The 21,767-nt window shown below is 49.7% G+C and overlaps 3 non-coding genes across 3 annotated transcripts; 2 read left to right on the forward strand and 1 right to left on the reverse strand.

Annotated features, from left to right (window-relative positions):
* Positions 1–1,383: 1,383 nt before the first annotated feature.
* LOC140461161 (5.8S ribosomal RNA) lies at positions 1,384–1,537 on the forward strand. The gene has a single exon (XR_011954483.1). It is a non-coding gene; the product is annotated as a 5.8S ribosomal RNA (ribosomal RNA).
* An 11,181-nt stretch (positions 1,538–12,718) lies between these two features.
* Positions 12,719–12,871, reverse strand: LOC140461168 (5.8S ribosomal RNA). Its single transcript, XR_011954489.1, has one exon. It is a non-coding gene; the product is annotated as a 5.8S ribosomal RNA (ribosomal RNA).
* Positions 12,872–16,800: 3,929 nt separating this feature from the next.
* trnaw-cca (transfer RNA tryptophan (anticodon CCA)) lies at positions 16,801–16,872 on the forward strand. Its single transcript has one exon. It is a non-coding gene; the product is annotated as a tRNA-Trp (tRNA).
* The last annotated feature ends 4,895 nt before the right edge of the window (positions 16,873–21,767 follow it).

Below are 21,767 nucleotides of genomic sequence, written 5' to 3' on the forward strand. Positions count from 1 at the left end.
TTTCATGGATCATAATTAAACTACAACAGAACACATTAAATTCAAGGAATTCAATTGAAAGGGCAATTTGAGTGAAAAAATGGAAAACTGCTTAAAGATTGGCTCCTGGTCTTTTACTTCACCAATTAGAAGTTGTTGGTTTGAAAGCTCTCCTAATTATAGAATCCTTACAGTGTGGGAGCAGGCCATTTGGCCCATCGAGTCAACAGTGACCCTCCAAACAGCATCCCATCCAGACTCATAATAATGTGCACTGCATGCGTGCAGAGAAGGGGATGCTGGGAGTCAGTGGGATGCTTTCACCACCACCATCTGCCTCCAACACCCAAACATCCCCACAGCACCACCTGTCCATTCCTCCACCACCACAGTGCCTCTGGCCTTAACCCCTGCCAACCACAGTGCCACTGTCCCATTCTCCCCGTCACCCACAGCATCCCCTTACATTCTACTCGCCACCCACAGTACCCCCTGTCCATTCTCCCTGCCACCCACAGCACCCAGTCCATTCTTCCTGCCACCCACAGCATCCCCTGACCATTCTCCTTGCCACACACAGCGCCCCTGTCCATTCTCCTCACCACACACTGCATCCCCTGTCCATTCTCGCCCACCAACCACGGCACAACCTGCCCATTCTCCCCTGTAGCACCCACAGCACCTCCATCCATTCTCCCCCGCCATTCATGGCTCCGCCCTCTCCATTCCCCCGTGCCACCCACAGCACCCTTGTCCATTCCCTCGCCACCCCCGGCACACCGTCCATTTTCTCTCTCTCTTTCTTTCTCTCACCCCCACCCTCTGCACCCCTGTCCAGTCCCTCTTCCCATCTTCTGACTCCCCATGCATTTTCTCTCTCCCCCACACCCTCTGCTCTCGATCCCTGTGTTCCCCCATCTATCCTCTTTCTCAGCCCACGTTGCAGAGTTTCCTAGCCCACCTTGGCAGTGGCCGGGCCGGGCGGCCGTCAGCTCTGGCTATTGCAGCCCCCGACTCCTCGCAGTGGTCCGCTCGCCGACAATCCGCCACGTGCACGGGTCAGTGACGCTGCCGAACCGATTGCTGGTCCCGTTTCCGCCTCTGCTTTTCCGAGGGCAAAGCTGCTGCATGCCTCGTGACACTCGGCGGGCGACATGGTGGCGGAGAATCTGCCTCCGTCGCTGCGGTGCGTGCCGATATGCATCGCCTCTTGGGCACCCAGTATTTTTTTTTCCGTAGACGTATGTCTCCGCGGGCCGCACCAGGCTGGTGCTCCCCACAGCTTCACGCCACCCTGCTCCGCCCGCACGCCGGCGTGCAGGTGGGTGCTGCTAAGGTGGGGAGTGTATGTGCGGTTCGGGTCGCTTTCCTCTGGCGAGGGAGAGACCGAAAACAAACTCAGACAACTCTTAACGGTGGATCACTCGGCTCGTGCGTCGATGAAGAACGCATCGAGCTGCGAGAATTAATGTGAATTGCAGGGCACATTGATCATCGACACTTTGAACGCACTTTGCGGCCCCGGGTTCTTCCTGGGGCCACGTCTGTCTGAGGGCCGTTTGGCAATCAATCGCACTCGCCTTGGTTGGCGAGAGCGCGGCTGGGGTGTTGCAGAGGACCCGTCCTCTTTGTCCCCCTAAGGTCATACTCCTGAGCCCTCCGGCGTCAGAGCACTTGGCCTTTCCCCGCACCCTGCACATTCAGTTCGTCAGGCTCGACGCCATCCCCCGCCGGGGAGCACGGCCTGGCGTCCGTCTGTGTCGTGGCAGTGGGGCCAGTACGGCTGTCACCGGTCCCAGAATGGCCGTCGGTGGTTTACACGGCGATGTGCACCGCTTCGTCATTGGGACACGGAGCTGCCTCAAAATGTTGAGTCTCCTGTGTGGTCTGCCTGGGCTCTGCACGTCTGCATTGGGTCCGTCTCTCGGTTGGCTGGCAGTGGAAAGAGTGAAGGGAGCCGCAGAGGTCCGGTGCTGGTGTGCCACCGGCCTCACCGTGGAGCTCGCCGGTTCGACACGCTGACCCGACTCGATGGTTGATCGATTGAGAGTGTTGAGAGGCACAGACCGTGTCTGGGAGCTGCAGGCCGCCCGCTGCTGCAGCCGCCCGTCTCCTGGTTCGTCCTCGGCCTTAAGTGGCCGGTGGGGCGTCTGATCCTGTCTCCCCTGCTGGCGCCGAGTGCCTGGCCGAGGGAGGAGGTTTTCGTCGAACGCTGTGACTTCGACGGTCGCACACGCGTGGATCGCTGGCTCTTGGCTCTCCCGTTCAGTCCGCAGTTTCTGCTCGGTCCTGCCACCGGTCTCGGGAGGCACGGAGGGGTTGGCGGCCGTGGTGTGTGCACGGTCACCGTGCAGGCACACCTATCATGCCGCCGGCCAACCATCGGGAGGACGGCGGAACGTCGGGCTATCGGGGGCCAAGTCGCCAGAAGGCCACTACGGTGTATTCCGTACCCTGTCACCGTCAGCGTGCCTTCCTCAACTCGTCCGGCTCGGGGCCGCTGAGTTCAGGAGCGATGTCGCCCGCCGGCCCCACTGAAGGCCGTGCCATTCCGTGGCTGGAGATCGATGTGAGTGTCGTGCCTGTGCGACCGTTCGCCACTTGTGTCTCAGCACTTCTCTCTCCCTCTCTCTGACCATCGGGCAGTCTCTGTTGGCTGGCACCTCACACGTCCTGGGCGGCGAGTCGTCACCATCGTGCCCGGGCCTCTGGCAAGGAAGGAATCGGGCTGACCCTTCCGCTCGAGTAAGCTGCCGGCACTTCGGAGATTCGCCTCCCGCCGTGGATGGGGGAGGGTCTCCGGTCCCGTGAATTTGCGCCAAGCTCGTCCCCGCGCGTCATTGGTGGCAGGGGCGGCCACTCGTTGACACCATTGCTGGCAATGGTGGTGAGCGATGTGCGAGTGGCTGGCTCTCTGACCGTCACGGCGTCGGCCAACCCCCCCCCCCCCCCCCCGCGGTGAGACGTTGCCGGCCCACTAAGAGGTGGGGGCGTGCACGCTGGCGGTGCGGCCTGGTCATCCTCTGACTCTGGGTACAACCTCAGATTAGACGTGACAACCCGCTGAATTTAAGCACATTACTAAGCGGTGGAAAAGAAACTAACCAGGATTCCCTTAGTGACTGCGAGTGAACAGGGAAGAGCCCAGCGCCGAATCCCCGCTTGCCTGACGGGCGAGGGATGTGTGGCGTATAGAAGCGCTTTCTCTGACGGTGCCCAGACGCCCCAGTCCTCCTGATCGAGGCCTAGCCTGAGGACGGTGTGAGGCTAGTGGCGGTGCGAGGCTCGTCGAGACTGTCTCTTCTTGGAGTCGGGTTGGTTGTGAATGCAGCCCAAAGCGGGTGGTAAACTCCATCTAAGGCTAAATACTGGCACGAGACCGATAGTCAACAAGTACCATAAGGGAAAGTTGAAAAGAATTTTGAAGAGAGAGTTCAAGAGGGTGTGAAACCGTAAAGAGGTAAACGGGTGTGGCCCGCGCAGTCTGTCTGGAGGATTCAACTCGGCGGCTCCAGTTGGTCACGTTGGGGTCTGGCGGATCTCCTCTGCTGGGACCGCTCCCGGCATGGGCAGGGCTGTCGCCGGGCGCATTTCTTCCACTGGTGGTGTGCCACAACTGGCTTTGGGTCGGCTGGGAAGGCCGGTTGCTTTGGAAGGTGGCTCGCTGCTCCTTGTAGCGAGTGTTATAGCCACCAGGCAATATCCTTCGCCGCACCCCCGGAGTCGAGGGAAGCGACCACTGCCGCCCCCTCCCGCCGCAGCCCTCCCGCCCCCCTCGGGGGGTGCGTGGAACCACGTGTGGCAAGCGGGCTTGCCATGCTCCCGGTGGGTCTGTCAACCGGGGTGTAATGTCCTCATTGCGCCCCAACCACGTCCTGCCGCCGAGTCGGGTCGAGCCACGCCGAGCTGGTGCCAGAGGGCCCTTCCTGTGGATCGCCCCAGCTGCGGTGCCCGTCATCCTTCCATGGCAGACGGGTGGCCTTGGCCGGCGCCTAGCAGCTGACGTAGAACTGGTGCGGGCCAGGGGAATCCGTCTGTTTAATTAAAATAAAGCATCGCGAAGGCCGCAGGTCGGTGTTGACGCAATGTGATTTCTGCACAGTGTTCTGAATATCAAAGTGCAAAAATTTAATGAAGCGTGGGTAAACGGCGGGAGTAACTATGACTCTCTTATCCCCTCTCTTGGGGGATGTGACTACAGTGTTTTTCAGGTTGTTGGTCTCCGACCAGTGCCTGCATAGTCACCTTTGTGATTCGTTTATACGTATTTTGTCGATCACAAAGTAAGGTCGAACCTCCACGTGGTTCCCCCTGGTAACGGACTGTATGAGGAAGCTCTTGCCGGGAAGGTGATTTTAAATTGTTTTGTGGTTGTTTTAGTCTGGTCTTATCAGTGTTTTTACCATCAATTTAATCTTTGGTCTTAACTTGATTTCACCAGTGCTATACGCCACTGGCTGATTTTATTGTTTTCTCCATCGTTTGAGCATTACTCAGACCAGGCCGGCTAATACGACCTCCAGAAGAGATAAGAGACGGCTGGTGACCATTCAGGCTGGTTGAAACCAAATTTGGCAGAGGCGATTATGGCCGATTCCAAAATTTCTGGTTGGGTGGGAGACCGGGAAAATAACCGCCCCGCACGGTTGCTTTTGGCGGCTCCGTGTGCTAAATATAGGAGCCAAAAACGGACTGGGCAATCCGTCTCGACTCAGACTCAGACAGAAGAGACCATAAGAATTATTCCGGCAAGGCTGTCCTCGGGCAGGCACGAGGGAGCTGTTAACATGATCCAGAATAATCAGGACAGAACTCAATGGGAAGGGCTTGTAGAGGAGGCCCCTCGACAGCCAAGTCCATTTAACAGCCGGATGATTTTAAATTCAAATTTTAAAGCGCCATTTGTTTTTAGTCGATGTGGAGATTTAGAGAGCAATGAGGAGAAGTACAAAGGAAGAATTATTCACCCGGTAATTAAAGAAACAGATAAACTCGAGTTCATAATTAAATACCCTAAAAAGATTTTAAATGTAATTCTTGTAATAATATCTACAATACCACAGGGATGTTTAGGAAACACTTTAAAATATGCAAGGGAATTAAATCAGTGAGGATTAGGTGCAGTAAATGCGATTGGGAAGGGAACTATCAGGCAGTAGCTTGCCAATATCCAAAATGTAAGATGAGTGATAATGTTAGTAGGAGTAGTAATAGTACCAGTAATAGGAATGAAGGAGGTGGATTAGAAACATCATACCAGTGTGAAGGATGTCCGTTAAAATTTAAATCAGCCAGAGGGTTGGGGCAACACGAAAGACATGCTCACCCCATCTTGAGAAATGAGAAAAGGAAAGAAGGGAAGACGGAGAGTAAGGATAAGATAGATAATAGAGAGGGAAACAAGAGGGGAGTATGGTCTAAGGAAGAGGTGGAAAAGTTGCAACAACTAGAAGTAGAATTTAGTGGCTGTAAGAATATTAATAAAAGTATTGCAGAGAGAATCGGTTCCAAAACCGCTAAACAAATTTCGGATAAAAGGAGATTATTGAATAAGAAGAATAAAACTAGCGATAATAATAAGGGTATAGAATTAGAAATTATCTTTAATAGTAACGACAATAATGAAATGCAAGATAGCGATCTGGGGTCAGATAGGTTGTTGGAGGAAGAAAGATTGAATGAACAGAGGGACCAGGAGAACGCTAATATTATGGATTGTCAAGATTATAATGGTAGGTCGATATTAGAATTGATAAAAATAATTGAAGATGACCTGGGTAAGAATAAAGGTGTTAGTAAGGATCAGGAGAAAATTATGGGTGTAAGAATGGATAAATTAAGAAAGAAAAACGACGATGGGACAGGTAAGAAGGTAACTCATATTAAAAGAGTAAGTTTTAAGCTAAGGGATAGTGGGCAAAGAAAGAAGAAGGAAAACAAAACTAAGAAAAGATATAGTAAAAAGAAGGGAGAATTTAAAGAAATGCAAGTTCTATATAAAACTAAGAGGCAGTATTTAGCAAGAACCCTAATGGGGGGCCCCAGTTAAGAGTGAATGTCCCCTGAGCAAGGTAGAGTTAGAGGAATATTTTAAGGAAAGACTAACAAATTTGAATGAAAATAATAATTTAAGGGGTTGTGCTAAATATAAAAATCAAAGTGAGGGATCCTTGAGTGGCATTCTGACTGGTCCTGTGACGGTGGAAGACGTGGATCTGGCCATGAACGTGAAAACCGCTGCAGGGCCAGACAGGGTAACACAAAGAAATAATTAAGATATTTAATAAGGATAATTTATTATTTCCTAGACTATTTACAATTTGGATAAAAACCGGTAACATTCCAGATCAGCTAAAAATAAGCAGAACGGTTCTGATCCCTAAGGTGTGCATAGAAGATGAGTTAAAAGATATAAATAATTTGACGCCGATTACTATAGGGCCAATTATGCTTAGAATTTTTACAAAAATCGTTGCGAATAGACTTAGTAAAGTGATAAATGTGAATAAAAGGCAGAAAGGATTTATGACCGGCGTAGCAGGATGTGAGGAGAACATAAAAATCCTGGAAAATGTTATGAAAGATGCTAAAAATAATAAGAGGAATTTAGCTGTGATTTTTGTAGATTTAGTGAAAGCCATTGATACCGTCGGTCAGAGATTAATTGTAACAGCATTGAAAAGACTCCAGCTCCCGCAAATTTTTATTAAACTAATTACAAACTTATATGAGAATAATTTTACTCAGGTGGAAGGTTTTAAATGTAAAACCGGAAACATTGAAATTTAGGAGGAGTAAAGCAAGGTGACGCGTTGTCACCGATCCTTTTTAACATTGTAATGGACCCATTAATTAGTACTATCGAGAAGAAGCAGAAGGGGATATTCTTAGGATTAGACGGAAACAGTTTTCATTGCGCAACATTAGCGTTTGCTGATGACATAGCGTTAATTAGTCAATCTTATGAGAGTATGGTTTACAATTTAAAATTGTTCGAAAAGTTTTGTAATAACACGGGAATGGAAGTGAACATAAAGAAAACTAAAGGATTTTATCTTACTTATAGAAATAAGTCTTTTATATTTAACTATAAAATTAATTGGAAGTTCAATGAAGGGGGTTATACAATTCATAGAACCAGGCAACACGGATAAATACTTGGGTGCTAAAATAGATCCGTGGATTGGATTTAGTAAAGTGGACTGGGAGAGCCAATTGGATACATGGATAGGGAATTTTAAGAAATCACCTCTTAAACCGGTACAGAAAATAGAACTTTTAAAAACTTATTTTATTCCTAGACTGTATTTTTATTTAACTTTATCAGAATTTTCTATTAATTACCTTAACAAATCGGATAATATTATTAAAAGCGCAGTGAAAGAGATCTTACACCTTCCGAAATCCATCACAGACGGAGTGCTTTATGCTGAAGCCCGTGATGGAGGCCCGGCGTTAAAGAGACTGTCAACTTTTATTCCAATATCGATTGTGAGGAAATATGAGACGCTACATAAATCTGATGACGAAATAGTGCACACCGCATTTCGGTTTGAGGGTGAGAGTGTAGCGGAAAAAATGCATAAATGGAGTAAATTAAGGGTTATGGAAAAGATCTGGAATCCTAACATTAATCGACAATTGGATGAAGCTGATACCATCAGAGAAGATAGTGAAGATGGGATGGAGGAGTTTGCGAGTACTAACTATGCAAACTGGAGATCTGTGGAGATACAGAGATGGATGGCCCTCCCCTGTCAAGGGGCAGGTGTCCATTATTATTCGAATGATAGTGCATCAAATAATTGGTTGACAAAATTATCTTTTATGAAGAAATCGAAAGTCATTAATTCGATTTTGTTACAAACTAATTTATTTCCAACGCGGGCGTCTTTGTCTTATGGCAGGCCTTTTAACATTAAGAATTGCAGAAGATGTAATGACATTTCAGAAACTTTCGCGCATATTTCTGGATGGTGCCCTTGCGTCAAGAAAATGAAATTTAAAAGGCACAATAGGTTAGCTGAAGAACGAGTTAGTTTTGTTAGGATAAACGGGTGGACTATATATATAGAGCCGCGAGTTAAAGATACGTCCGGAAAACTGTGGATACTGGACTTAATCTTTAAGAAGGAACAGCAAATCGTGGTGGTGGACATGACAGTCAGAACAGACCTTCAAATAAACTCCCTCGAATTGGCATGGGGGGAGAAGATAAAGAAATATAGTCACTTAGGTAAAGAGATAATGGACCTCGTTGGTGGAGGAAAGATATCTTTTTATGGGTTTGTGATAGGAGCTCGAGGGAAGTGGTTTGAGAAGAATTCGGAGTTGAAAGGCCTCGGGATTGTAAAATTTAAATCATTTGCACAAAATATCACAAACCTAACTTTATCTTTGACCCTCGAACTTTTAAGGATTTTCATGGACTCTTAATATCGCCGATCAACGTATTTTTAAAAATAGTTTAAATAGTGTGATTTTAAAATTTTTTATACATGTTAGAGTAGTTTAAATAGTATTTTAAATAGTTTTAATCGCTATTTTTAATTTATAGTTAAATTTTAAGATTTTATTAATAAAATTGTACTGTTTTCGATCACTTGGGTGAATTGGTGGTGGGTAATTTTAGGTGTTAATTAATTAAAGTGCACGCTACACGCAACAAGGGATGAGTGGTAACATTGTCCAACGGTTGATAACCATAGCTCGTCCCTCGCCTCGCTGAAACTCTGCTTCACAACGTCTTTTAAACTTTTAACTTTTTAAATTTTCTTTCGTGTCTTTCGTGTTGCCCCAACCCTCTGGCTGATTTAAATTTTAACGGGCATCCTTCACACTAGTATGATTTTTCTAATCCACCTCCTCCATTACTATTACTGGTACTATTACTACTCCTACTAACATTATCACTCATCTTACATTTTGGATAGTGGCATGCTAACGCCTGATATTTCCCTTCCCAATCGCATTTACTGCACCTAATCCTCACTGATTTAATTCCCTTGCATATTTTCAAGTGTTTCCTAAACATCCCTGTGGTATTGTAGATATTATTACAAGAATTTTGGGTTCTTTACCCAGAGAGTGGTGGGGGCATGGAATGCACTGCCCGTGGGAGTGGTAGAGTCAGAATCATTGGCGACCTTTAAGCGGCATTTGGATAGGTACATGGATGGGTGCTTAATCTAGGTTAGAAGTTCGGCACAACACCGTGGGCCGAAGGGCCTGTTCTGTGCTGTATTGTTCTATGTTCTATGTTCTATGTTCTATGTTCTAATTACATTTAAAATCTTTTATTGGGTATTTAATTATTAACTCTAGTTTATCTGTTTCTTTAATTACCGGATGAATAATTCTTCCTTTGTACCTCTCCTCATTGCTCTCTACATCTCCACATCGACTAAAAACAAATGGCCCGTTAATATTTGAATTTAAAATCATCCGGCTGTTGAATGGACTTGGCTGTTGAGGGGCCTCCTCTACAAGCCCTTCCCTTTGAATTCTGTCCTGATTATTCTGGACAATGTTTACACCTCCCTCGTGCCTGCCTGAGGCCAGACTTGCCGGAATAATTCTTATGGTCTCTTCCGTCTGAGTCTGAGTCAAGACGGATTGCCCAGTCCGTTTTTGGCTCATACATTTAGCACACGGAGCCACCAAAAGCAACCGTGCGGGGCGGTTATTTTCCCGGTCTTCCACCCAACCAGAAATTTTGGAATCGACCATAATCGCCTCTGCCAAATTTGGTTTCAACCAGACTGAGTGGTCACCAGCCGTTTCGGATCTCTTCTGGAGGTCGTATTAGCCGGCCTGGTCTGAGTAATGCTCAAACGATGGAGAAAACAATAAAAACCGCCAGTGACGTATAGCACTGGTGAAATCAAGTTAAGACCAAAGATAAAATCGATGGTAAAAACACTGATAAGAACAGACTAAAACAACCAGAAAACAATTTAAAATCGCGTTCCCGGCAAGAGCTTCCTCATACAGGCCGTTACCAGGGGGAACCACGTGGAGGTTCGACCTTACTTTGTTATCGACAAAATACATGTAAACAAATCACAAAGGCGACTATGCAGGCCAACAACCTTAAAACACTGTAGTCACATCCCCCAAGAGAGGGGATAAGAGAGTCATAGTTACTCCCGCTGTTTACCCACGCTTCGTTAAATTTCTGCACTTTGACATTCAGAAAACTGGGCAGAAATCACATCGCATCAACACCGACCTGCAGCCTTCGCGATGCTTTGTTTTAATTAAACAGTCGGATTCCCCTGGTCCGCACCAGTTCTACGTCAGCTGCTAGGCACCGGCCAAGGCCACCCGTCTGCCATGGTAGGACGACGAGCACCGCAGCTGGGGCGATCCACAGGAAGGGCCCTCTGGCACCTGCTCAGCATGGCTCGACCCGACTCGGCGGCAGGACGTGGTTGGGGCGCACTGAGGACATTACACACCGGTTGACAGACCCACCGGGAGCATGGCAAGCCCGCTCACCACACGCGGTTCCACGCACCCCCCGAGGGGGGCGGGGGGCTGCGGCGGGAGGGCGCGGCAGTGGTCGCTTCCCTCGACTCCGGGGGTGCGGCGAAGGATATTACCAGGGGGCTATAACACTCGCCACACGGAGCAGCGAGCCACATTCCAAAGCCACCGGCCTTCCCAGCCGACCCGAAGCCGGTCACTGCGCACCACCAGCTGAGGAAATGCGCCCGGCGACAGCCATGCCCATGCCGGGAGCGGTCCCAGCAGAGGAGATCCGCCAGACCCCAACGTGACCGATTGGAGCCGCCGAGTTGAATCCTCCGGGCAGACTGCGCGGGCCACACCCGTTTACCTCTTAACGGTTTCTCACCCTCTTGAACTCTCTCTTCAACATTCTTTTCAACTTTCCCTGACGGTACTTGTTGACTATCAGTCTCGTGCAAGTATTTAGCCTTAGATGGAGTTTACCACCCACTTTGGGCTGCATTCACAAGCAACCCGACTCCAAGAAGACACAATCTCGATGAGCCTCGCACCGCCACTGGCCTCACACCGTCCTCAGGCTAGACCTCGATCAGGAGGACTTAGGCGTCTGGGCACCGTCAGAGAAAGCGCTTCTATAAGCCACATTTCCCTCGCCCGTCAGGCGAGCAAGGATTCAGCGCTGGGCTCTTCCCTGTTCACTCGCAGTTACTAAGGGAATCCTGGTTTGTTTCTTTTCCACCGCTTAGTAATGTGCTTACATTCAGTGGGTTGTTGCGTCTGATCTGAGGTCGTACCCAGAGTCAGAAGATGGCCAGGCCGCACCGCCAGCGTGCACGCCCCCACCTCTTAGTGGGCCGGCAATGTCTCATTGCGGAGGGGGAGTTGGCCGACGCCGAGACGGTCAGAGAGCCAGCCACCCGCACGTCACTCACCACCCTTGCCAGCGATGGTATCGACGAGTGGCCGCCCCTGCCGCCTCCAGCGCAGCCATTGACGCGCGGGGACGTGCTCGGCGCAAATTCACGGGACCTGACACCCTCCCCCATCCACGGCGGGAGGCAAATCTCGGAAGTGCCGGCAGCTTACTCGAGCGGAAGGGTCAGCCCGATTCCTTCCTTGCCAGAGGCCCGGGCACGGCGGTGACGACTCGCCGCACAGGATGTGCGAGGTGCCAGCCGACAGAGACTGCCCGATGGTCAGAGAGAGGGAGAGAGAAGTGCTGAGACACAAGTGGCGAACGGTCGCACAGACACGGCACCTACATCGATCGCCAGCCACGGAACAACACGGTCTTCAGTGGGGCCGGCGGGCGACGCCGCTCCTGAACCCCGTGCCCCCGAGCCGGGCGAGTTGAGGAAGGCACGCCGATGGTATGGAAGACACAGCGGTGGCCTTCTGGCGACTTGGCCCCAGACAGCCCGATGTTCCGCCGTCCTCCTGATGGTTGGCCGGTGGCATGATAGGTGTGCCTGCACGGTGACCGTGCACACACCACGCCCACCAACCCCTCCGTGCCTCCCGAGACCGGTGGTAGGACCGAGCAGAAACGTGCGGACTGAACGGGAGAGCCAAAAGCCAGTGCTCCACGCACGTGTGACCGTCGAAGTCACCGCGTTCGATGAAAACCTCCTCCCTCGGCCAGGCACTCGGCGCCAGCAGGGGAGACAGGATCAGACGCCCCACCGGCCACTTAAGGCCGAGGACGAACCAGGAGACGGGCGGCTGCAGCAGCGGGCGACCTGCAGCTCCCAGACACGGTCTGTGCCTCTCAACACTCTCAATCGATCAACCATCGAGTCGGGTCATCGTGTTGAACCGGCGAGCTCCACGGTGAGGCCGGCAGCGCACCAGCACTGGACCTCCGCGGCTCCCTTCACTCTTTCCACTGCCAGCCAACTGAGAGTCGGACCCAGTGTGGACGTGCAGAGCCTAGGCAGACCCCACAGGAGGCTCAACATTTCGAGCCAGCTCCGTGTCCCAAAGACAAAGCGCTGCACGTCGCCGTGTAAACCACCGACGGCCATTCTGGGACCGGTGACAGCCGTACTGGCCCCACTGCCACGACACAGACGGACGCCAGGCCGCGCTCCCCACGGGGGGGTGGCGTCGAGCCTGATGAATGGAATGTGCAGGGTGCGGGGAAACGCCAAGTGCTCTGATGCCGGAGGGCTCAGGAATATGAACTTAGGGGGACAAAGAGGACGGGTCCTCTGCGGCACCCCAGCCGCGCTCTCGCCAGCCAAGGCGAGTGCGATTGATTGCCAAATGACCCTCAGACAGGCGTGGCCCCAGGAAGAACCCGGGCTGCAAAGTGCGTTCAATGTGTCGATGTTCAATGTGTCCTGCAATTCACATTAATTCTCGCAGCTAGCTGCGTTCTTCATCGACGCACGAGCCGAGTGATCCACCGTTAAGAGTTGTCTGAGTTTGTTTTCGGTCTCTCACTCACCAGAGGAAAGCGACCCGGACCGCACATACACTCCCCATCTCAGCAGCACCCACCTGCACGCCGGCGTGCGGGCGGAGCAGGGTGGCGTGAAGCTGTGGGAAGCACCAGCCTGGTGCGGCCAGCGGAAACATATGTGTATTGGGAAAAAAAAGGGCGCCCAAGAGGCGATGCATGTCGGCCGGCACCGCAGCGACGGAGGCAGGATCTCCTCCACCATGTCGCCCGCTGAGTGTCACGAGGCATGCAGCAGCTTTGCCCGAGGAAAAGCAGAGGCGGAAACGGGACCAGCAATCGGTTCGTCAGCGTCACTGACGCGAGCACGTGGCGGAGTGTCGGCGAGCGGACTTCTGCGAGGAGTCGGGGGCCGCACTGGCCAGAGCTGACGGCCGCCCGGCCCGGCCACTGCCAAGCTAGGACGGGAAACGCGGCAACGTGGGCTGAGAAAGAGGATAGATGGGGGAACACAGGGATGGAGAGCAGAGGGTGTGGTGGAGAGAGAAAATGCATGGGGAATCAGAAGATGGGAAGAGGGACTGGACAGGGATGCAGAGGGTGGGGGTGAGAGAAAGAAAGAGAGAGAGAATGGACGGTGTGCCGGGGGTGGTGAGGGATTGGACAAGGGTGCTGTGGGTAGCACGGGGGAACGGAGAGGGCGGAGCCATGAATGGCGGGGGAGAATGGATGGAGGTGCTGTGGGTGCTACAGGGGAGAATGGGCAGGTCGTGCCGTGGTTGGTGGGGGAGAATGGTCAGGGGATGCTGGGGGTGGCGGGGAGAATGGACTGGGTGCTGTGGATGGCGGGGAGAATGGACAGGGGGCACTGTGGGTGGCGAGTAGAATATAAGGGGATGCTGTGAGTGGCGGGGAGAATGGACAGTGGCACTGTGGTTGGCAGCGGTGAAGGCCAGAGGCACTGTGGTGGTGGAGGAATGAACAGGTGGTGCTGTGGGATGTTTGGGTCTTGGAGGGAGATGGTGGTGGTGAAAGCATCCCACTCACTCCCAGCATCCCCTTCTCTGCACACATGCGGTGCACATTTTTGTGAGTCTGGATGGGATGCTGTTTGGAGGGTCAGTGTTGACTCGATGGGCCAAATGGCCTGCTCCCACAATGTAGGGATTCTATGATTAGGAGAGCTGTCAAACCAACAACTTCTAATTGGTGAAGTAAAGCACCAGGAGCCAATCTTTAAGCAGTTTTCCATTTATTCACTCAAATTGCCCTTTCAATTGAATTCCTTGAATTTAATGTGTTCCGTTGTAGTTTAATTATGATCCATGAAAAGCAACATCCAGTCACATCCAAGGGCAGAACCAACTCAACTGATTGAACAAGTGTAACAACTCTTCTGTATGCACTTTAGATGTGACATCCTCTCCCTCTCTCTCTCTGTTGACCCAACGGGATAACCAGGGCTAGAATTACCACTCTCAAAATATAATTGCTGATCTACTGTTTGCTTCTGCTGCTTAACATAAGGATTTAAAAGCTGCTAGCCTGATCTCACAGAAAGCACAAAAAACAGACTGCGCAGGCACAAGTGAACAGAGATAAAATTTCATTTAGAATAGATCACAAAATGACAACAGGCGCCAATCCCACAACCCTGTGTTACACATGGAGGGAGGGGAGGGGAAGTAAAGTGTTTTACACTCAGATGTTAGAGGGCATCTTCAAAGTTTCAGCCAGCGGGAAGTTAAAATTAAACCGTGTGCTGTTTTCTGTTATAAAAACTCAAACCACATGGATTTGGTGGAATTAAAAAATGAAGGAAAGGGAGCTTGCAATGTTTCCAAGCCTCCACAACACGGACACACAATTCCCTCTGCTTAGCTGGAGACAGTGCTGCCCGCCCCCCCTCTGTTAAGGAGTAAACTCTGGAAAGGTGGTGGCATTGATAGTGAGGAGAATGGTCTCCGGCCACAGTTTGATACCAATCAGCTGGTAAATGGGGCAGAGAGATGGAATGTAATCTCCAGGCATTCTGGGAAATGTAATAATGGAGGAAAGTAATCAATAAATAGTAGGTCCCTACAGAGTGCTGAGGAACAAAGGAACCTTGCTGTCCAAGTCCAGAGATCCCCGAAGGTATCAGTACAAATAAAACTAGGGAGTGAGGAAGGCATAGATTTGTATTTTTTTCATACAGAGGGTGGTGCGTGTGTGGAATGGGCTGCCAGAGGAAGTGATGGAAGCTGGTACCATTATCACATTTAAAAGGCATCTGGTTGGGTATATGTATTGGATGGGTTGAGAGAGATATGGGTCAAATACTGGAAAATGGGTCACAAGATTAATTTAGGGTATCCAGTCAGCATGGGTGAGCTGGACTGCAGAGTCTGTTCCTGTGCTGTATGACTTTACCCGCCTGATTCAATGCAAGTTTCAGCAACATGTCTGCAGCTTTATGCTTTTAGACATTAACAATGTTTCTGAATATATCATTTCAGCTGTTCTCAATTTTAAAATCAGCCATTTCTTGTGCACCCCTGTCTTCCAGGTTGATTTATCACCATCCATTCTCTCTCTTTCCCGAGAAGGGCTTGATACAGCAGTCAAAGTTGGGGGGGTGGGGGGGGGGTGGGGAGGGGGGGCGAATGGACAGGGGCGCAGAGGCTGGGGGAGAAGAGAGAGAGAGAATGGATAGGGGAGCAAAGGGTAGGGGGAGACAGAAAGAAAATGGACGGGGGACAGAGAGTGGAGGGGAGGAGAAAGACTTGGGGACAGAGAATGGGGGGCAGAAAATGAGGGGGAGAGAGAGAGAATGGCTGGACAGAGAGATTTGGTGAGTGCAGACTGTGAGGAGAGAGAAAATGCATGGGGACAGTGGGTTGGGGAAGTGACAGTTCAAATCCCACCTTACCCAGGAATGGTGTCAGTGTTCCATGAACTGGAACCCACTCCATTAACAGCAGACTTGGGGGCAATCGTTTCTCAATAGACACATGGCTAAGACGGTAGATTCATAAAATCCCTACGGGCCATAAAATTCAGACTGACCTTCCAACCACCCACTTTCCCCATAGCTAACCCACCCTAGGTTGCAGATCCCTGGACACTTCAGCATTGCCAATCCACCCTGAACTTCAGGTGGTTAGACTGTCAGAGGAAACTGGAGCACACAGAGTTCACCCACGCAGACACAAAGGTGAGAACATGCCAACGTCCACACAGAGAGCTGCATGAGAGTGGAATTGAACCCAAGTCCATGGTATTGTGAGGCACTGAGGGCTTTGTAGTTCTGCTTTGTCTTTGTAGCTTCTGACTTCTCATGAGCCTTCAGCAGAGGCTCTCTCCTCCTGACATTGTTAGACCACGCCTGCTGCAACTTCCTTTTTCCATTTCTCCAGCCCTGAGCACACTGGTTCCCAAATCCTGGCGCTAGGCAGACACTGATGCAATCTGGTCTTCTGCTGCCAACTGCAGAGAATGGTGACAATCCCTGACACTGTTCTCTCCCTGACCACCACTGCCCCGTCCCCAACATTGTTCTTACTCCCACCACGCAGCCAGTTAGCTCCTCGCTCGTGCAGACCTCTCTCAGATCCCCTTTATCTGTCTGACCTGTGCTGACACCCTCCTGACCCTGTCCACTGACCCAGTCAGAAGGCTTTGTCTGTAGAAGAATGACCATCTCCCAGAATAAAGTGTCCAGTTAACTTTCCGCTTTTCCCCCATCGTGTCTGCAGCCCGGCTTCCAGCTGCATCTTTCTGAGCCGAAGGTCCTCCAGCCTGTGTTTTCCCTGGATCACAGCATCCAGAGCATTTCAACTTCTGCAAATCGAAAGACAAGCCCAGCCCTTGGAAGAGAAGGGGGAGAAACAGAACAGACATGAACGGAAAATCATTGTAGTGCGATCACTTCCCTTAAGCATGAATAGCGGCTGCCAGCTGTCCGTGAGCTTGTGGCGCAACGGTAGCGCGTCTGACTCCAGATCAGAAGGTTGCGTGTTCAAATCACGTCAGGCTCACTACAATCAACTTCTCACATTTCAAATCAAGAAAGGAGTACGTTCTTTCAGTATATTGGTTGTGTCAAATATTCTTTACGGAAACTTTCGATCACACGTGAAGCTTTGCTGTCAGTTTGATTTGTGAACACTGTGTCAGGGAGGTGGTGTGCCCATTGTTTGGGGAAATGCTCAGCTCCCCGCAATGTGAGAAGTAAAACACAGACTGTTCATCACGGGATTTAAACATAGCCGGTTCGTTCAGTTGGTGACCGCGGGGTGTGAATAACATTATACCAATTATTTTTACAACATTAGCTAGAGATTGCCATCCAGGTTTTAGTCATATCAAACTGCCACGCAATGCTGTTATGGCCTCAGTAAACTATAATAACGTGAAGATCGCTGGGATGATTTTCTACATCCGACTGCAATATAAACACAGATCATTGTTTCCAGTTTTGGTGGAACAAAAGACATCGTATTGGTCGATAATTACAGTTAGTGCAAACTCAGCTAGCCATCGATAAATATTAATCCTGTTCACTTCAATGGCCAAATTTCAATTCAGAAACCAAGTGCACTCGGCTGCTTGTAACATAGACAACATGACAAAATGGCTCATAGGAGGAGAAATGGGGCATTGAGGAGGAGTGAAATGTTTGCTTTTGGTCACCTCCACAATTGTTAGGAAAACAGGTTGAAAGGATTCTTAAAAGGTGGCTGAAGGAGTGGTGAGGGATAACACTTCAGACAGCGCAAAGGGGAAGACCACTTTCTAGTGGAAGGAAAAGACATTCCTTATTTCTGAAAGAACTGGGAAACAGAAGAGGGGATGAAATCTGACTTGGGAGCTATTTCCTATTTGTTGAGGATGTCGCTTCATCACAGTCTTGGTTCAGAGCATAATCTCTTCATCAGGAATAAAGGGTGGCCCAAGGGGGCTGAGAGATAAATGGGAAGGAAGTGGGGCTGGAGGGAAGGAAGATGGGAGTGCAATAGGTAGATGGAGGTAGGAATTGATGGTGATAGGTCAGAGATGAGGGTGGAGTAAATAGGTGAGAAGCAAGGTGGACAGGTATGACAGGTCAAGAGGTTGGTGTCGAATTGGAAGGTTGGATCTGGGACAAGGTGGGGGAGAGGAAATAAGGAAACTGATGAAATCTGCATTGATACCATGTGGTCGGAGGGTCCTAAAGCAGAAGTTGAGGTGTTTTTCCGACAAGTGTCGGGTAGCAAGTGTTTGGCAGTGGAGGAGGCCCAGGACTTGCATGTCCTTGGCGGAATGGGAGGGGAGTTAAAGTGTTCAGCCACAGGGCGGTGTGTCGGTTAGATTTAGAGTCTCAGAGTTGTTCCCTGAAATATTCGGTTAGTTGGCGTCCAGTTTCCCCAATTTTGATGAGACCATATTTGGAGCAATGGACATAATCTTATAAATAGATTGCATAAGTCTTAGCCTGCCAGAATTATTTTCTTTAATTAAATTAAAGAAAATGTTTATTCAATTGGATGACTGCATGAAACGGTTTGTTGGTCAGATTTGAATCATCACACCCAAATGAGACGATGCCATGAATATCAGTGAACTGCTCTTTTTGTTAAAAACCACAATTTCTTGATTTATTTTCACAACTTACTGGTATTCACACCTGCACATTCATTGTCAAACTCTGACACCAAAAATTAAATTACAGCATTAATTTTGACTTACAATATTCGAACAAACAAATTAATAGCACACAGTGAATCGCAAGTCTGATTAAGATGAAATTAAATTTGACCAAAAAAATATAAAATGAAGATGGGAGATAAGAAATGGGGGAAGGGCAGAAGGCAAGAAATGCAGTATCATAGAACGTGCTCCTCCACAGTGTGCATTTTACCTACTGCCATTGCTCAATATAAACACTCTGATATGATCCTCCGGTTTTAATGTAAACCATAGCCCCATACAGTAGGTACCATTAAAATGAGTTAAAAAGACAAGCCTTGAGCAAATCCAGCTTCCAGTCTTACCATCCGCTTCTTGGAGCTTGTACCTTCCTCCAGCGCCGGGGGATTGTTGAACTCCTGGGCTCCAGCGGCCACGCCTCCACTGAAGAAGCTTTGGGAAGCAGATGCAAAGGCAAGATGCAGAACAGAGAACCTTTGTATATGAAAGCAGCTTACAGAGACATTGAGCAATAGCATCACATGGTTTTTACCCATCGACTCTGGATTATCTACCCAGCACACTCACGCAGCAATTCTCTACTTTTGTGCTCCCAGCAGCTGGATCGTGGATCAGTTTAAAGTAGGTCCTATACCTCTGATTACATCGGTACACAAGGCAGTGAAGAAAGGTTTCAGCACACTGGCCTTCATCAGTTATGGAATTGAGTATAGATGTTGGCAAGTTATGTTGTAGTTATACCGGACGTTGATGATGCTGCACCTGGAATATTGTGATCAGTTTTGGTTCCTCTGGTGTTCTGACTTCTGACTTCTTCTACTCTGGGTTTGTGTTGAACTTGATGGGATACTTTGTCCAACTCAGCATGTTTAAACAGTATCGCTCAGAGGGATTCATCTGAAACTTTTCAGGAGGTGAGCTCAACAAGATTGAACTATTCAAAGTTACTTGGACTCTATTTTAAACTTACATCAGGACCAGTAGTCAGAGACACGTACAGCATGGAAACAGACCCTTCGGTCCAACTTGTCCATGCTGACCTGATATCCTATATTAATCTACTCCCATTTGACAGCACCTGACCCATATACTCTGGCAGCTCATTTCATATATGTACTACCCTCTGAATGAAGAAGTTGTCCCTTTAATTCGTTTCGCCTCTTACCCTCAACTTATGCCCTCTAGTTCTGGACTCCCCCACCCCAAGGAAAGGACATTGTCAATTACACTGTCCATGTCCCTCATGATTTTATAACCGCTATTAGGTCACTTCTCTGTCTCCGATGCTCCAGTGAAAACAGCCCCACGCTATTCAGCCTCTCCCTGTAGCTCAAACCCTCCAACACCCAGCCACATTCCTGTAAATCGTTTCTCATGGAGAAGTGAACGTTTCAGTCCTGAAGAAGGGTTAATACCCAAAACGCTGACTACTCCACATTCTGGTGCTGCCTGGCTTGCTGTATTCTCCCAACCTCCTACTTGCCAACTTCGTGTTGCAATATGTAGTGGCTCAGTAGTTACCACTGCAGCCTCACAGCGCCAGGGACCCAGGTTTGATTCCAGCCTTGCATGGCTGTCTGTGAGGAATTTGCACTTTCTCCCATTGTCTGCGTGGGTTTTCACTGGGTGATCCTGTTTTCTTCCAAAATCCAAAGATGTGCAGGTCATGTGGATTGGTCATGCTTAATTGCCCAGAGAGTTAGGTACATTAATCAGAGGGAAATGGGTCTGGATGGGTTACTCTTCGGGGGGTCGGTGTGGACTTGTTGGGACGAATGGCCTGTTTCTGCAGTGTAGCTAATCTCATCCAATACTTTTGTTACTAACGAATGGCAGAGTAGGCCGAATAGACTAACTTCTGCTCCGTTGGTCTTGCGGTCTTAGGTTTCTCTGGATCATTTCATTGGCAATGTGCAGTCCCGGGCTCAATGAGAGGCAGTGCCCACTGAAGGCAAAGCTCATAGATTCATAGAACTCCCACAATGTGGAAACAAGTCCTTCAGCTGAACACATCTGCACTGATCTTCCGAAGACTAACCCACTCAGATCAATTTTCCTATCCTCCACAAATTGCACACAGAGCCCCTAGGGTGGAATTATTCCTGGGTTCCTGGTGCCATGAGGCAGCAGTGCTAACCCTGAGCCACCATGGAGTTGTGATTGTGGGGTGTAGGGGAGGCAATTGCAGTCCAGCAGAAAAGAAAAAACAGCCCACCTACTCTCCCACTGCACCCACTATCAGAACTGGCAGGACGTTCAGTCCTGGGAGGTGACCGAAGGCATCATCACTGGTAGGATCTGATTGCTGGGAGCGCTGGTTCTCCCGATGGTGCTTCCGCAAGTTGTTGGAAAACATGAACCTCTTCCCACAGTCGGGCGAGCTGGAGGGCATCTTCCCGGTGTGGGCACATTGGTGATTCAGTAGAGCGGAGGAATTGCTGTAGGCCTTCCTGCACTTGGGGTAGCAGAATGGCCTCCCCCCTCCGCCACTGCAACCCCCCAACACCCTCGTGCGGTCCAGCTAGTGATTCAGCAGTGTGGAGGAGCGGGTAAAGACCTTCCCACATTAGGGGCAGGAGAACGGATTCTCCCTGGTGTGGATGGACTGGTGCCACATCAGGGCAGAGGAATTGCTGAAGGCCTTCCTGCACATAGGGCAACTGAACGACCTCTCCACCATGTGGACCTACCAGTGGGCCAGTAGGTCGGAGGAAAGAGCAATGCCCCTCCTGCAGTGGGGGCAGAAGAACGGCCTCTCAGTGTGGACCCACTGGTGTCTCAGCAGGTGGGAAGACCTGCTGAAGGCCATCTCGCACTTGGGGCCGGAGAACAGCCTTCCACGGTGTGGACCAACTGGTGCTTCAGAACCCTTTCAAATTTCACAATATCCTTCTGATTGGAGGGAGGCCAGAATTGCACGCAATATTGTAAAAGTGGTCTCACCAACGTCCTGTACACCCACAACATAACTTCCCAACTCCAATACTCAGTCAGAGGATTGCGAAAGCTTTCAAAACCCACAAAAAACAAACCGGAAAGAATGGAGGTTCAAACCAAATTTTTGAGAATGAGCTTGGAAGCATCAATGAGAAATCGGCGGCCTGGGTTTATTGGGGACCTGTTCTCCTTAAATACACTATATACTTATTTCTCTTGTGCTCTTCGTAGTTTCTCTGTGCTGCAGTGTGTAGTGGCTCGTTGAAATAATGTCCTGATGCAGCTTCTTTTGTGGGTGTTGGGATGA

The sequence above is a fragment of the Chiloscyllium punctatum genome, chromosome 36 (assembly GCF_047496795.1).
Source record: "Chiloscyllium punctatum isolate Juve2018m chromosome 36, sChiPun1.3, whole genome shotgun sequence".
NCBI classification, from domain to species: domain Eukaryota; kingdom Metazoa; phylum Chordata; class Chondrichthyes; order Orectolobiformes; family Hemiscylliidae; genus Chiloscyllium; species Chiloscyllium punctatum.